At 40.1% G+C, this 15,466-nt stretch overlaps 1 long non-coding RNA gene across 1 annotated transcript; it reads right to left on the reverse strand.

Annotated features, from left to right (window-relative positions):
• Positions 1–2,883: 2,883 nt before the first annotated feature.
• On the reverse strand, positions 2,884–10,214 carry LOC113013371 (uncharacterized). The gene is made up of 3 exons (XR_003270821.1): positions 10,074–10,214; positions 5,925–6,095; positions 2,884–3,622 (listed from the first exon to the last, which is right to left on the reverse strand). It is a non-coding gene; the product is annotated as an uncharacterized LOC113013371 (long non-coding RNA).
• Positions 10,215–15,466: the final 5,252 nt, after the last annotated feature.

A 15,466-nucleotide genomic window follows, 5' to 3' on the forward strand; every position in this document is an offset into this window, starting at 1 on the left:
TTGATATGATTAATCATTGCAGATTATTTAAAAAATTAGACAGATATGGTATTAGGGGAGTGGCTTTGAAATGGATCCAAAGTTATTTGACTGAGAGACAGCAGTATGTGAAGATGGGCGAGTTTGAATCGGGGTATTTGGGCATTAGCTGTGGAGTGCCACAAGGATCAGTTCTGGGACCAACTCTATTTAACCTTTATATAAACGACATATTTAATGTATCAAAGTTACTAAAATTAGTCATATTTGCTGACGACACCAATATTTTTTATTCTAACGAAGACCATAGTGACCTAGTACTTAACATTAACAATGAGTTAAGGAAATTAAAAATATGGATGGATGTTAACAAATTATCTATAAATTTGAGCAAAACTAAGGTAATGTTCTTTGGGAATTACAATGTAAATGTAGATACTGCAATAAAAATAGATGGTGTAGTCATAGATGTAGTATCAGAAATAAAATTCTTGGGAGTAATGATTGATAGCAAAGTATGCTGGAAATCACACATCAGACATATACAAAATAAAGTGTCCAAAAGTATCTCAATCATAAATAGAGCCAAGTTCTTCTTAAACTGCCATGCAATGTATTTGTTATACGGTGCACTAGTCCTACCATACTTGACTTATTGTATAGAGGTGTGGGGCAATAATTACAAAAGTTCTCTGCATCACCTGGTTATACTACAAAAATGTGCTATAAGAATAATGTATAAGGTAGGATATTATAGTCACACTAATATTTTGTTTTTGCAGTCAAAACTATTAAAATTGATTGACTTAGCTGAATTCTCGACCGCTCAACTCTTATATAAGGCAAATAAGGGTATACTGCCAGAAAATATCCAAAAGCTCTTTATACATAAAGAAGGAGGTTACAATCTGAGGGGATGTAGTAACTTTAAAAGGCAGATAGTTAGAACTACCAGGAAAAGTTTGTCCGTGTCTTTGTGTGGAGTGAAACTTTGGAACAGATTGGATGTAGAGCTCAAGCAATGTCCAAATATCCATCTGTTTAAATCGAGGTACAAAAAATGTATATTGTCAAGGTACAAAGAGGAATCGTGTGTGTGATTGTTTATCCATGATAGTAAATAATAATATATTCTTTGTATGATTTTTTTTCTTTTTTTTTTTTCTCTTTTTCTTTTTTCTTTGTTTATATATAGAATGTTAACAACAAATACTTATATAAACAATTATCTTGTAGAGTTGAAATGGACACTTGATATTGTCTTACGCTGTTGTTATTACTGCTATCTCCATTATTAGGAAACAGTAGACCAGAATTAATCTTAAAAGTAAAATTGATGAAGTTACTACTATATAATGGAAGCAAAATTCATTGATATTTTCATAGCTAAAATATAAATAATATATGGAGAGGATTTAATGACCATGATGGTGATGACTGTGATATTCAACGTTGGTAACAAAGACTGTATTATTGATGCCAAATATTTACACTACTGTATGTTGTAATTATGACAATGTGATAACTTTATAATTGTAATTGTATGTCACAAATATTTAAATGTACTGCGCAACTACAAAATTTAAAACTCAGATAAGATTGCAGGGGTGGGAGATAAAAAGCTTGTCTTCATCCCACTCCTTTTCGAGCTAAACTTGGTTTTTTTTGTGTGTGTAATTGTACATTACAATAACTTTATTAATTGGTTGCTCGAATAAAGACATTCATTCATTCAATGTTTCATTGTGCAAGCTAAGAAAGTTAAAGTGTTTTGTTATTTTAGAAAGCAGAGTCCATGGTCCTTGAACTTTTTGGACCTTCTTTACCTGAGCGTGCCTGAGCCTAGAAGCAATGCAGGTTGGGCCTGTTTGTTCTTTGATGGGAAACAATCTGGGAATACCAGGTGTGTAAAAGTGCTGTTTAAAATCATATCAGGCCACCTTCCACTAGAGGGCAGTTTTACATAAACAGAAGTGAATTTGAGGCATCTGCCGTCAGTTTCACCAAAATGCTTAGAAGAAAACTTTGGGCATACATGCAGTTAACTGGCAGCCTAAACAAGTTCCCATGTCTGAAAAACATTTAAATCTATTTTTTAAAGAGTTTCACTTTATCATCTTATGTATTTTGTTTTACACTGAAACAGAAAGACACAGTTGTATAAAGCTTACAGTCAAATATCATATTCATGAACTGCATTTCACTCCTCCCAGAACCTTAAATGACTACTTTAAAGAACATTTTTCTACAAATACATGAGTCCTACAAGTGAGCAATAAGTAGTTTAAAAGAACTAAAGACAGATGTGAAGAAGGATTTTTCTTTTTTTCCACGCTCAATCAGTTTTACCCCCTCACAGCCATCGGGTCTTTGGCAACTCATTAAGGGTTAGGATTGTTCTGCCTGTTTGGAAACCCCAATTTGAAAACCTTTGGACTGAAAAAGTGCATGTTTAGTAGGTTACAGTAAAAACAACAACAACAACAAGCGAGGACTCTCTACAAGTTGCAAATGGCCTGAAAATAAAGTCTCGCAAATTTAATTTCTTCCAATCAAAGCTATTCAAACTCACACATACACACTTTGTTCTCAGTCTTTATTTTCCAGCTTTGAATGATTCATGCTTTAGTCTGGAGTTGAGGTGAAGTTTTAATTGTTTCTTTCTTTGTCATCTGCTCCAAACCGAGCCGTGTTGTCATGTTTCGGCTGTTTGCAGGCAGGAATTGGACACAAACGCAAACTCACTGGAAACAGGACTGAACTTTTATTGCTGAACACAAAACCTAAACTGGGAAGCCCCGACCGACTGACCGACCGACCGAGAGAGAGAGAGAGAGAGAGAGAGAGCATGAGGGCAATCACCACACTGACACAGAGAAACACAGGGCTTACATCTGTGTTTCTCTGTGTCAGTCTCTATGTCCATTCCCTGGGACATAATCAGGAAAGGAAAACAGGAGGGAGACACAGCTGGGAGAAATGGGGGCTAACGAGACAGGTTGAGCTAAGCTGGACACACAAAAATGAGGCACAGACCTTCACAATAAAACAGGAAACAATACACAAGGACGCAGACTAAGAAACACTGACTTTACATGGGCAGAACTTAACCTAAACCAGAAGAAGCTTGAACATAGAACACCATCATCATCATCATCATCATCATCAAAAAGATCAAGAAAATAACCACAAATATGAAAACTCAAAATACTGGGTCAAAACTGACCCAGAACCATGACACGTGTATCTGCTGGCCGTAACTATTCACAGTTTCCTGTCAGACGTCTTTATGAAACTCACAAAACCACATGAGAAGAACAACAAGGGAGACGAAAGTTTACTGATCCTGCAGAGAAACCAGATCAGTGCTGTGAAGACACCAGCAGGATCCCACATTTAGAAATAAAATATATAACTGGCCTTAAATACACAGCATCACATTGATATATTAGTTATATTCTCTCTTAACTACATGTTGCTGAAGGCACATTTGTTTGTTTTTTCTTTGTTTTTGCAGGTTCTTCACATAAAAATCTTCATGAGGTGCTTTGAGGACTCGGCGTGACCTGCAGCTGCATCGCAGTGGCTGGACTGGTGAAATGCTTCACTTCGGAGTAGATGACGTCTGGCTCTCTTGGAAACTCTGGACATACAAACACAGACAGATCAAACAACATGAGGATAAGCACCTGTGTACAAAACCAGGCCTGCTTCTTATGTTTATAGATAGTAAACTGACAGAATGGGGAAATGTCAGTGAACACGTCTGGTCAATACCCGAAAGGCCTTTTCTCTAGACTTAAAGTAAAGGTTTTTTTTAATCTAATATCCAACTTCAGAAATTTACATTAAAAGTCTTACTACATTCTGTCATGAATGAGCTTTTAATCTGAAAGAACCCCACCAGGAAATGTTTAGTTTGGTAGCAGAGAGTCTGAGCAGAGAGGGGACTCTGAAGCTGTCACTATTAGCATTAACCTGAACTCATCATGTGAGCTGTTGAAGCATTAAATGCTCTCCGTGATTATTTTGCCCAGCAGCCTTTAAGTGATTATCACCTTTACTGTGACTATCTACAGTAACTTGGTTGGTTTCATTGGTCATTGATCTCTAATCCAGTTTAATTTAACCTGTTCTGAAGCTTTTAGGACCTCAAATGACTTTCAGTGTTAAACATTAAGTAAGTTTTATGCAAACATATACCGGTAATAGAATATGTTGTACATAACACACACAGCTCCTACATATAGACTCAAGATGAAAACTGAATAGTTTCTGGGGCCTTGTGTCTATTAAAAAACAAACACAATGCAGCATGCTAAAGTGTTACTTAGCCAGCAGTAAAAATGTGTCTTTGTAGGAAAAACAGCTGTGACAGAAAAAAATGACCCACTTTTGGCGGTTACACCAGTGCTGAGTCAGCGTGCTACTTTTACTTTGGTGCTTGGAGCACATTTTGCTAAATTTATACTCTTATAGCTTCACTTATGTTGAAGCTTCTTTCAGTCGTTTCCTTATTCACAAGGGGTCGCCATAGCAGATACACCTGTTTCCTTGGACCCACACTTTGTCACACTGCAGAGACATTATCTTTGGCACTGTGGCGTGAAATCATTCTTAGTAACCACACACGAGTTCAGTGTAAACTACAGCGCGAAGCTGCAGATGTTGTTGTTTCACATGCAGAGTTTAAAACATGCAAAACTGTTAATGTTAGTGTAGGACACTTGGAGATGTAGAAAACACATGGTTCATTTATTCATTTAAATTTATGATATACTATTGTTTTGCATGTTATTTGATCAAAAGTGCAATAAAGAGTTATATTTTTTTGTTGCTCAGATCAGGGTGGATTTTTCTGCCACTTGGCTCTACCCACAAGTTCTGACCACAAAAATTATGAACAGAATCTGTGACAAAAGGCAAAGGCCCTTTCAGAATCCAACACTCATCAGAAATGTGGACTAAGCTCTAGCAGTGGGTGTGCAGGGACTGAATGGCTCACAGCAACACCTCATAGTCCCAAAGCACCCCTGACAGAATACCCTGAGGGAGACAGTTGAATGCCTTCTCCAGGTCTACAAAACACATGAAGACTGGTTGAGGAAACTCTGACACGTGCATGTAAAAATCCTCGAGAGGATAAAAAGGTCTACATTGTGCCTCCTGCATCTGACGTTTTACTAATAAACTGACTCTTCTTTCCCTGGAATGGACTTTCCCAGGGAGGCTGATTAAAGTGATCTCCTATACCGAGCATGCTCAATATCAGCATCTCTCCACCTGCACTGTGCATTGTGTGACCAGAATACCATCGTCCTGTACGCTTTGAGACAGACCAAAAGTCTTTTTCCATGAAATATTAATAATCAGTAAGACATTTGCTCTTAGATCTATTGTTTGTGCAGAAAACAGTGAGTATGTGTGTTTAACAGCTCTGCAGTAAAGCTGCAGAAACTGGAAACTGGACGACCACAGAGCTGCTAGTTTCTGTTAAACACAGGCTGAAAAACACTGTTCAGCATGTGAAGAACAACACTTACATTGAAAGGCTGCGACTAAGTTTTGAAAAATACATCACTAAAACAAGTTAGCTACGCTAGTGTGAAAGGTGGGCTGCACACCAGACATGTCTCCAGTCCTTCAGAAATAGAGACAGACAACTAAACTCTATGTGGGAAGTAAAGTTAGTTTTAAAATATATCATCCATGAAAACAGCTCTGTGATGATTTCTGCCACTCAGAAGATTAAAATCCTTCAACCAGAATGCTAAATTTATACATATTCCACCTGCCATTTTCTCTCAAGAAACACCATCAGATCTAATTGTGGATGTGGTCTCTGCTGGTGAATAAGGAATTTAATTTATTAGTTGTACTACAAGAAGTCATTCTGTGAGCTTTTGAAAGCCTGAAAGAGAAAAAAAACTGAGTGTGAATCTCACCTTCAAGTTGACTGTGACTGGTTTGTTCCATCAAAAGAAACATTAACACCACTACAACCACGAGACAGACCGACGCAGCAGTCACCACCATGGGGAGAAGAGAGTAACAATCCAGAGAGGTCAATGTAGAGGTGGCTGAAGGTGGAGCTGTGGCTGCAGGTGGAGGTGTAGCTGCAGACAGAGGTGTAGATGCAGGTAGAGGTGAAGATGCAGGTGGAGGTGAGGATGTAGGTGCAGATGTATTTTTCTCATTCAGCTCCTGTTATGTTTATCTCCACCTCATCACGCCCTGTCCTTTTGGATACTTTCTCTCCTGTTTCACTACCTGAGCTGGTAAAACTAGTGAATTCAGTGAAAGCATCCTCTTGTCCACTTGACATTGTACCTGCATCATTATTCAGAAATGTCTTCCAGGTTATTGGTCCATATGTGCTCACTCTAATCAACCCTTCACTGGCGTCTGGTATAGTTCCGGTCTATTTTAAAAATGCTGCTATTCTCCCACTTTTAAAAAAACCTCAGCTAGACCCCTCTCTTTGGAGCAGCTACAGACCAATCTCTAAATTACCGTTAATCGCTAAGCTTCTAGAAAAGGTTGTGGCTAGGCAACTTATAGCAGCTCTGGACAAACATAACATTTGCGATAAGTTTCAGTCCTGCTTTCGCAGAGCTCACTCCACAGAAACAGCCCTTCTTACGGTCTCAAGTGACATCCATCCATCCATCCATCCATCCATCCATTCGCTTCCACTTCTCCTTTTCAGGGTCGTGGGGGGTGCTGGAGCCTATCCCAGCTGTCATAGGGCAAGAGGCGGGGTACACCCTGGACAGGTCGCCAGTCTGTCGCAGGGCCAACACACAGGGACAGACAACCATTCACACTCACATTCACTCGCACATTCACACCTAGTGGCAATTTGGATTTTCCAATTAACCTATCCCCACAAGCTGCATGTCTTTGGATGGTGGGAGGAAGCCGGAGTACCCGGAGGGAACCCACACAAACACGGGGAGAACATGCAAGTGACATTTTGATGAATAATGATGCAGGAAGATGCTCGGTCCTACTTATGTTGGACCTAACATCGGCTTCTGACACTGTTGACCACCACATCCTCCTCGAAAGGCTTAAGCATTAGGTTGTTGTATCGGGTACTGCCTTGAAGTGGTTCTCCTCATATCTACATAACCGATCTTTTTTCTGTGGTGGTCTCCGATTTTAGGTCATCCTCTACCTCCCTTACTTGTGGTGTCCCTCAGGGTTCGGTTTTGGGGCCTTTATTGTTCTTAATATATCTTCTCCCCCTCCAGCATATAATGGGCTCTTTTGAGGACATTTCTTATCACTGTTATGCTGATGATATTCAGTTGTACATCTCTTTTAAGCCCCAGGAGTTATCTAAGCTTCAGCTTTTAAATGACTGCTTAGATTCCATCAAACGTGGCTGTAAATTTTCTCCAACTGAACGAGGGGAAAACTGAAGTCCTCATATGTGCTCCGGACAGATTTTTATCCCAGATAGTGAAAGCCCTTGGTCCTCTCTCACTCTATGTTAAAATCCTCTATTAGAAATTTAGGTGTCACTTTTGACTCGACTCTCACATTGGATGGGCATGTGAAATCTCTGGTTCGGTCTTGTTTTCATTTAAGAAATGTGGCTAAGTTAAGCCCTATTTTATCTCGCCCTGAACTGGAGATAGCTATACATGCATTTATTTCCTCACGCTTGGACTATTGTAACTCTGTTTATGTGTCTAAGCAAAGGTTCTCTGGATCGTCTGCAGGTTATGCAAAATGCTGCAGCTGGGCTGTTGACAAAATCCTCCAAGTATTCACATGTGACACCACTGCTATTTCAGCTACACTGGCTTCGTGTTGAATTTAGAGTACATTTTAAGATCCTGGTTTTGACATTTAGAGCCTTGCGTGGACTGGCACCAGCCTACATCTCCGATCTGCTACAGCCCTATGTCCCTAGCAGGTCCCTGAGGTCATCTGATCAGGGCTTACTTGCTATAAAACAGACTAAGATGAGAACTAAGGGTTACAGAGCTTTTGCCACTGTGGCCCCGAGACTGTGGAACTCTCTCCCTCATACATTAAGAACTGTGGACTCGGTAGTTGTTTTTAAAAAACAACTCAAAACTCATCTTTTTTAAACTGCTTTTGGTTAAATTTCTGCCTGTTTTATATTGTCTGTTTTACCCTTTTATTGTTTGTTATCTTATGTGCAGCACTTTGTGACTCTGTCTGGAAGTGCTATATAAATAAAATTGTATTTATTTATTTCTGTAGATGTAGGCGGTGCTGTGGCTGCAGGTGGAACTCATGATATATTATACTCATATAAATCAACCTAAAATGGGAAATAAATTAAAAATAAATTCAATGTAGTCAGAGCTGCCATCCTAATCATCCAAGAACAAAGAAGATTGGAAGCATAGATTTGAAATGTTTTAAAAAAGGTTCATTTGGTTACCTTGGTTTGTTTTGCAGAAAAGCACTGAAGTCAGAGCTAAAGAGAAATGACACCTGTATTAGTTTAGAGTACCTCCCACCAAGAAAAGGAACTTCAAATGTAACTGAGAAGAGTTCATGTCCACTTTAGTCACTCCTTTATATGAAAAATGAAAGACTAATTTGTAGCTGCCATGTCTAAAATAATGTAGCAGTTTTGTAAAAAAAAACAAAAAAAAACAAACCGCTGTGTGTCTGTGGGTTGTCTCTGAGTACTCCACAGTGCAAAGACCTGCCTGTTAAGTTAATATACCTCCAAAATAGGTAATTTCTTTATTTTAGATGTAATCCCTGTGTAAATCATGTTGACTACAGACTATTTATCAAGATAAGCAAAGTTGTTTGAGGTAAACTCAGATACAAATACTGTAAATCAATTTATGGCATCAGAGTGATCAGGGTAAACCCACAGTCTGTTAGGTTTTCACATCACGGCATGAAGCGATATTGACCGAGGACCGACTTACAAAGTCTGCCATTAATTTGCATCATTTTACTAAGTAAAATTAAACATACAGATATAAATCTGTCTTTGAAATATTTGCCTTTTTAAATGTGAACCAGATCAGCCTATCAGTCTGTTTACACTGTGCATTTCTGCTCCCACACCTCTAACACCAAGTCTGTAAAGCTGTTCTTTTAGTGATTACTTCATGTTTTCTGTAGTGGATGCATAAGTAACAGAACCACAACTTTTAACTCGTGTGTCCACTTTTAACGTAAGCTGACATAATAACTAATTCAGTGAAGTCAACTGGAAAGATGCAAAAACTCCTTTTAACCCGCTGCCTGGATCCAGCCTGACTTCTTCTTTATGTCTTCTCCTCCATCATCAGCTATTAGTAGACAGTAAAAGTTCCGAACTATAAAAACAAAGAAATTGTCCACTTACAGAGCAGAGCTGTTTCCTTCATTGTCGCCTTGACTGATGTGACCTTTTTCTTTCTTTTTTGTTAGATACACAAAGTAGGCCCCGCCCTCTGACCCCAAATGTTTGTTTTTTCTCCACATGTGTGTGAAATATAGATTCAAACATTGTGAAACTGCTACATGTCTCACAGCACTGAGCTGCTGCGATGTGATTGGCTCATTAAATACTTGCATTAACAACCAATGCAAAATGTGTAATAAAGTGGTCAATCAGGACAGACTGTGATCAGAATAGTTACTCTTCATAAATGTGCATTTATCTTTGCTTTGAATATTCCTTAAAACTGATAAAGGTACTAACATAAACACTCAAACATGCTGTGCCCTTAAACAGGGGAAATAGTGAGGAGAAGTGAAAGAATGGCACGAACACGCAGCTCTCATTCGTCTGTATTGAGTGAAGGAGAAGACGCGCGAATCCACCTACTGGAGCCCTGAGGCATTACCAATGGATTGACGCACAATCAACCCAGGCAAAACTTTCACTGCTTATCTTCCTCTACCTTCCCATTGCATAATCTATAGAGCACAACAGTCAAAACAACAAATAAAGCAATAATAAAAGCATGACATGAAATATAAGGAACAGAGATGTGCAACTCAAAAACTAATCAAATTTATGATCCACCACAAACATATTGAATAGAAACTCTGCTCATTGAAAGAAGCCTGAAAGAAAAACCTAGGAGTGTGAGTCTCACCTTTGAGTTTCCTTTGAATGTTTCATTCCAGCAAAAGAACCAGTAACTCCAGTACAACTACAACACAGGCTGATTGAGCTGTCAGCAACACAGGGAGACGAGATGAACAGCAGAAGATGTAGGTGGAGGTGTGGATGTAGGTGGAGGTGTGGTGGTGTCTTCCCCTAAAACAAAGCAAACACAGTCATTAAGTTGTCGTCACATTGTGAATGTTGAAACCTGCAGAAACACAGACAGGTGAGTGTGTCACCTGTGACAGTGATCCAGCTGGATGGAGACTCTCCATGACCGCTGATGTCACACTTGTAGAGGCCTTCATCAGACCTGGAAACATGCTGGATGGTCATGTGACCTGTAGGCTGCTTCCTGATGAGGGAGCCATCTTTATAGAAAGCAGCCGGGAGCCTGACATCTTGTTCGTGTCTACATCACTTCAGGGCCGTGCAGAGAGGTTTAAAGGGGCGGGTGCTCAAAGTTAAAAAGGGGCACATTGAACCAGGCTGAATAACAACAACACACATTCATCAAGAATCTAATATGGGCAACAAGGCAAAGCAAACGTAGCCGATGCTTTACCTGATGGGTACATGGTAAATGGCCTGCATTTGTATAGCGCTTTTCTAGTCCTTAAGGACCCCAAAGCGCTTTACACTACATTCAGTCATTCACCCACAGGCAATAGCAAGCTACATTGTAGCCACAGCCACCCTGGGGCGCACTGACAGAGGTGAGGCTGCCGGACACTGGCGCCACCGGGCCCTCTGACCACCACCAGTAGGCAAACATGGGGTTAGTATCTTGCCCAAGGATATTTGGCATGCAGCCAGGAGGCAGCCTGGGATCGAACCACCGACCTTCTGATTAGTGGCTGACCTGCTCTGCCACCTGAGCTACAGCCACAGTACAGTGTTGCTGTTGAGGGGTTTCTGCTGCTCCTGCTGCTGATAGTGCTGGAGGGCAGGGCTGTGTTGATCTGAGACTGTAGACATTAGGAGAGATGGTAGCTGATTAAACAAGTGTCATGAGATAATAACAAAATGCAAAGATTGGTGACAGCGCTTGGAACCATAAGGCAATAAAAAACTGTGAGAAATAATTTAGGCTCTGCCTGTGAATCACTCTTTGCTTCTCTTCTTCCTTCCATCCCATCATTTCATATATCACTCTCCACTTGCTGTCCATCTGAGAACAAGGCACAACTTGCTATTGCAATAAACTATAATTTAATTATCCACACCTAACAACTCTTGCACTTAATCTATAATAAAATGATGACAGAAAAATGTTATAGCCCTGCCTTTAGTAGCCTCACACAGCTCCTGCTGTTTCCTCCTCATGTGCTTACCAGGCATGTCTGCACAATGTTATATCATGAGTAATAATTTTTTTAAAAATCCATCTAAATAAAACACACACATGCACGCACACACAGAGACATTTTAGACCTTCTTCAGAATACTGTATATACTATGGGCATCATGGTGCTGATCCAGAATCCTTACATTATTATTTATTACTAGTAGTGATGGGACGTTCTGTATCGAGGCTTCGGAGCGTGTGTCGAGTAATGGAGGGGGCGTTTCCGCGAAGCGCGTATCGAGGCTTGCTTCATTTATGGGAGGAGCTGAAAATGATGACGTCCGAAGCCTCGCTGCCCGGCTGTACCACGTGACTGGTTCACGAAGTGGTTCGAACTTTGCCGCGAGCTATGACAGCGATATAAACCCCTCAGACTTCATTCAAAAATGTGGGTGTTTGATGGAGAGTTGCGGTTAGTGAGAGTTTGGAGACAGTTTGGAGGTTTAGGAAAGTGAGGAGAGAAAGTCAGGAGAGAATGGAGCCAGCTAAGAAGAGGAGGATGTCCTCCCCTGTGTGGGAACATTTTGATCTTATTCCTCCCAACAAGGTATGTAAATTTCTACAGAAGATGTATTTTCATGATACTGATGGCGCAATACAATTTATGTTAAGCTGTCTGTACTTTTGTAAGGTGAAGTGTTTGCTATGTGCCAGGGAGCTGGGATATAACAACAACACCTCATCCATGCTTAGGCACTACAGAGCTTTGCATGAGAATAAGGGGAACACCGATTGTGGAGCAAGACCAGGTGAGCCATCAAATGCCATGATAATATAGCATGCAGTAATGTTACTAAATGATATAACAATATTATACAACTGTTATAAGTTACGTGTGTGATATTTATATTTGTGCTTTATCTTTATTGTCTTTCCTCAGGAGAACAATCTCAAATAGATGAAGACCTGGTCAGCATGGTGATTGAGGACTCACAGCCATTTAGCATTGTGGAGGACAAAGGATTTAAAAGATTTGTTAAATCATTAAATCCTAGCTATGTTCTCCCCACTAAAAAGGTCATAAAAGCAGTGAAGATTTAGTTTTTACAGAATAAAATGTGAACAGGCAGGACTGAGACCTCAGTGTGTAGCTGTCCATACCTCAACGTTACAAAAGCACAACTACTGTCCACACCCCAACCACACCTCACCTCACAGTAAATGATCATTTCCATTTCAAGCATTTCCAAATAATCATTTTCCATACTGCCAGTATAAATATACACAGTATACTGCCATCACTACAATATACATGTTTTACACACTCCTTTTGTTGTTGACATTTACAGGCTGTGTGCAAAATGCCACACTCTTCAAATTCATGCCAACTAATATTTTTTACGTCCAGTAGGTGTCCTCCTAGAGCAAATGAAGCTTCATGAAGCTTCGCGTTGGGGTGAACCAATTGGATGAAAAGCTTCAGTGCTTCATGGGGCTTCATCTGCCCATCACTAATTACTAGAGCTACAATAATAAAGCAATGAGGAGGGGGAAGTAATAAATATGAAATAATGTATTTATGATGATTCCATTTGTTTCACTATCCACTCTGTGCAGGGGCAAAGCTTATTACATTTTTAAACTGTAGAGATACAATCATTTTACTGCTGTAAAATCCAAATTTTGTCTTATTTAAAATATAAATCTAATATAATCTGCTTCTTAATGTATGTTCTTTAAAATACAGCGTGTGTTTTTTAAAATATTATTATAATGCATAATTATGTGGACATGCATATTAGATCGTTTTTTAGTGAAATATAATCCCTCCAGAAAGGCAGGAAAAGCCCTGTAACTTACTTTAAAACTAAATATGTTCCCTAAAACGGTGACAGAGCTACAGACCCATGACAGCCTTACACAGGTAGCCAGCAGCTATGACCAGCACTACTTGTGCAGTTAATAAAAGGACAGGTAATGTTTGTCACGCTGTTGCACACACAGCACGCTCGTTTGTTTCAGTTCGTCAGTTGCAACAAGACAACTTACCAACGTGTACGTAATAAGCCAATACTCCTGTGTGCTACACACTACAGTGTACGCTGTACACCTACTTACTGGTTTTGTGGCATCAGTCTGTGTCTCTGAGTTAACTTGTGTTTCTCCTACAGCTCCGGACCGCAACGAATGCGCGTGCTCTTTGTGAGCTCGTTCCCGGCTCGTAACCAGCGCGTTCTGCCGTCAAGGGCGATCATTGGTTAAATGTGATCATGTGACTGATGCAAGCCAGATCCTTTTATTTAGCAAAACTATGATTAATAGTTAAATATTATTGTTGAGGGGCACAGACAGGACTCCGCACGCACACACACATTAAAATAATAATAATAATAATTTTTTTTTTTTAAAAGTTGCCTCAACAAAAGGGCACTTTGGGCACCCATCAGGAAAGGGGCGGGTGCTCAAGCCCCTCTAGCCCCCCCCCCCCACCTCTGCACGTGCCTGCATCACTTATTAGCAAACTGTAAACATTCAACATTTAAAACAAAGAAATTTACTGCTTACAGATTAGACGTAGTAGAGATGCTTCCTCCATCGAAGAATAAAGAAAAAGCAGCAACACTTTTTGTAGCTCAGACAAGCAGCAATAGGAGGCTTCTGCAGCTACAACCTTATGGACGGAGGGGAGGCTTATGTTAAGATAAGATAAGATAAGATAAGATAAGATAAGATAAGATAAGATAGAACTTTATTAATCCCTCGGGTGGGTTCCTCTGGGAAATTCGACTTCCAAAAAGCACAGCAACGACCGAAGTTACAGTTACAGAATTGTTATATATATATTGTAGCGAACCCCCCCGAATGAAGGATGACACTTTACTGATGACGTTTTGAAGGTTTAATGGCAGTAAACCATCAATCTCACCGTAAGAGCTGGAGATGTATACACAGAAACAGCGTGTAAGCAAAATAATCCACACTCTTACAATCGTAAACCTTATAACATGAAGTTCGTTTCAACGTAACATTTAACAAATGTAGCGACTGTCACAAAAACATCTAAACGTCTCCTTATTTACATCATAACCATACCTTGTGCCTCTATCAAGGGGGCTGCTAATGACAAAAGAAATCACCATAGGCTCCGTTAAGCCATCACTTTTCTAAACTCCCGCGACTGCTGCTGAAAACTGCGCCAAAACCTGTTTTACAGGAAATCGTCCCATCAAAATAAAAGCTTCTACACACGGACAGGAAGTTGGTAGTAGAAAACAGGAATGAGTGCCAAAATAAGGTGCAAAGAAAGGCATTCAGGGTTATTTACACTCCCACCAAAATTACGAATAATTGGTTTACATAAGAACCAAAATGAATAATTTTCCCAAACAAAATAACCCATGTAGGAGTTACCTTAGGAACTTTCTAACAACAATACAAGTTTTTGTACTGGACGCTCAACAACTGATAGTTTAGTAGAGCGTTGACCTTTATTATTGAGTCTCTTTTCTCCAAGTGAGATCTTTACCCTTCGCACAAGTCCATCTTTTCCACTGACAGTTTCTACAACTCTTGCAAGTCTCCATTCCCCTCTGGGTGCCAGTTCATCCATTTCCAACACAACATCACCTACTTTTAGATTCCTCTTTGGTGAGTGCCACTTTTGCCTTGAAATGATGTTGTGAATGTATTCTCGTCTCCAGCGGCTCCAGAACTGCTCTGCAAGGAACTGCACGCGGCGCCACCTCTTCTTGCTGTACAGGTCCTCATTTGAAAAGGCACCAGGTGGGGGCAACGGTGCATTGGATTTCATGTGCAGCAGATGATTGGGCGTGAGCGGTTCCAGGCTGTTGGGGCTATTCAAGTTATCTATAGTCAAGGGTCTGCTATTGACTATAGCCATGGCTTCGTAGAATAACGTCCGTAATGAAGCATCATTGAGTCTGTCGTGAGCCAGTGACAGAGTGGTATTCAGCACACTTCTGACAGTCTTTATCTGACGTTCCCACACTCCCCCTGCATGACTAGCATGGGGTGCGTTCATCACAAAGTCACATTGTTTTTCAGTCAAGTATGTAGTTAGTCTCTGAGTGTCT

This window comes from Astatotilapia calliptera, chromosome 3 (assembly GCF_900246225.1).
Source record: "Astatotilapia calliptera chromosome 3, fAstCal1.2, whole genome shotgun sequence".
Lineage (NCBI taxonomy): Eukaryota > Metazoa > Chordata > Actinopteri > Cichliformes > Cichlidae > Astatotilapia > Astatotilapia calliptera.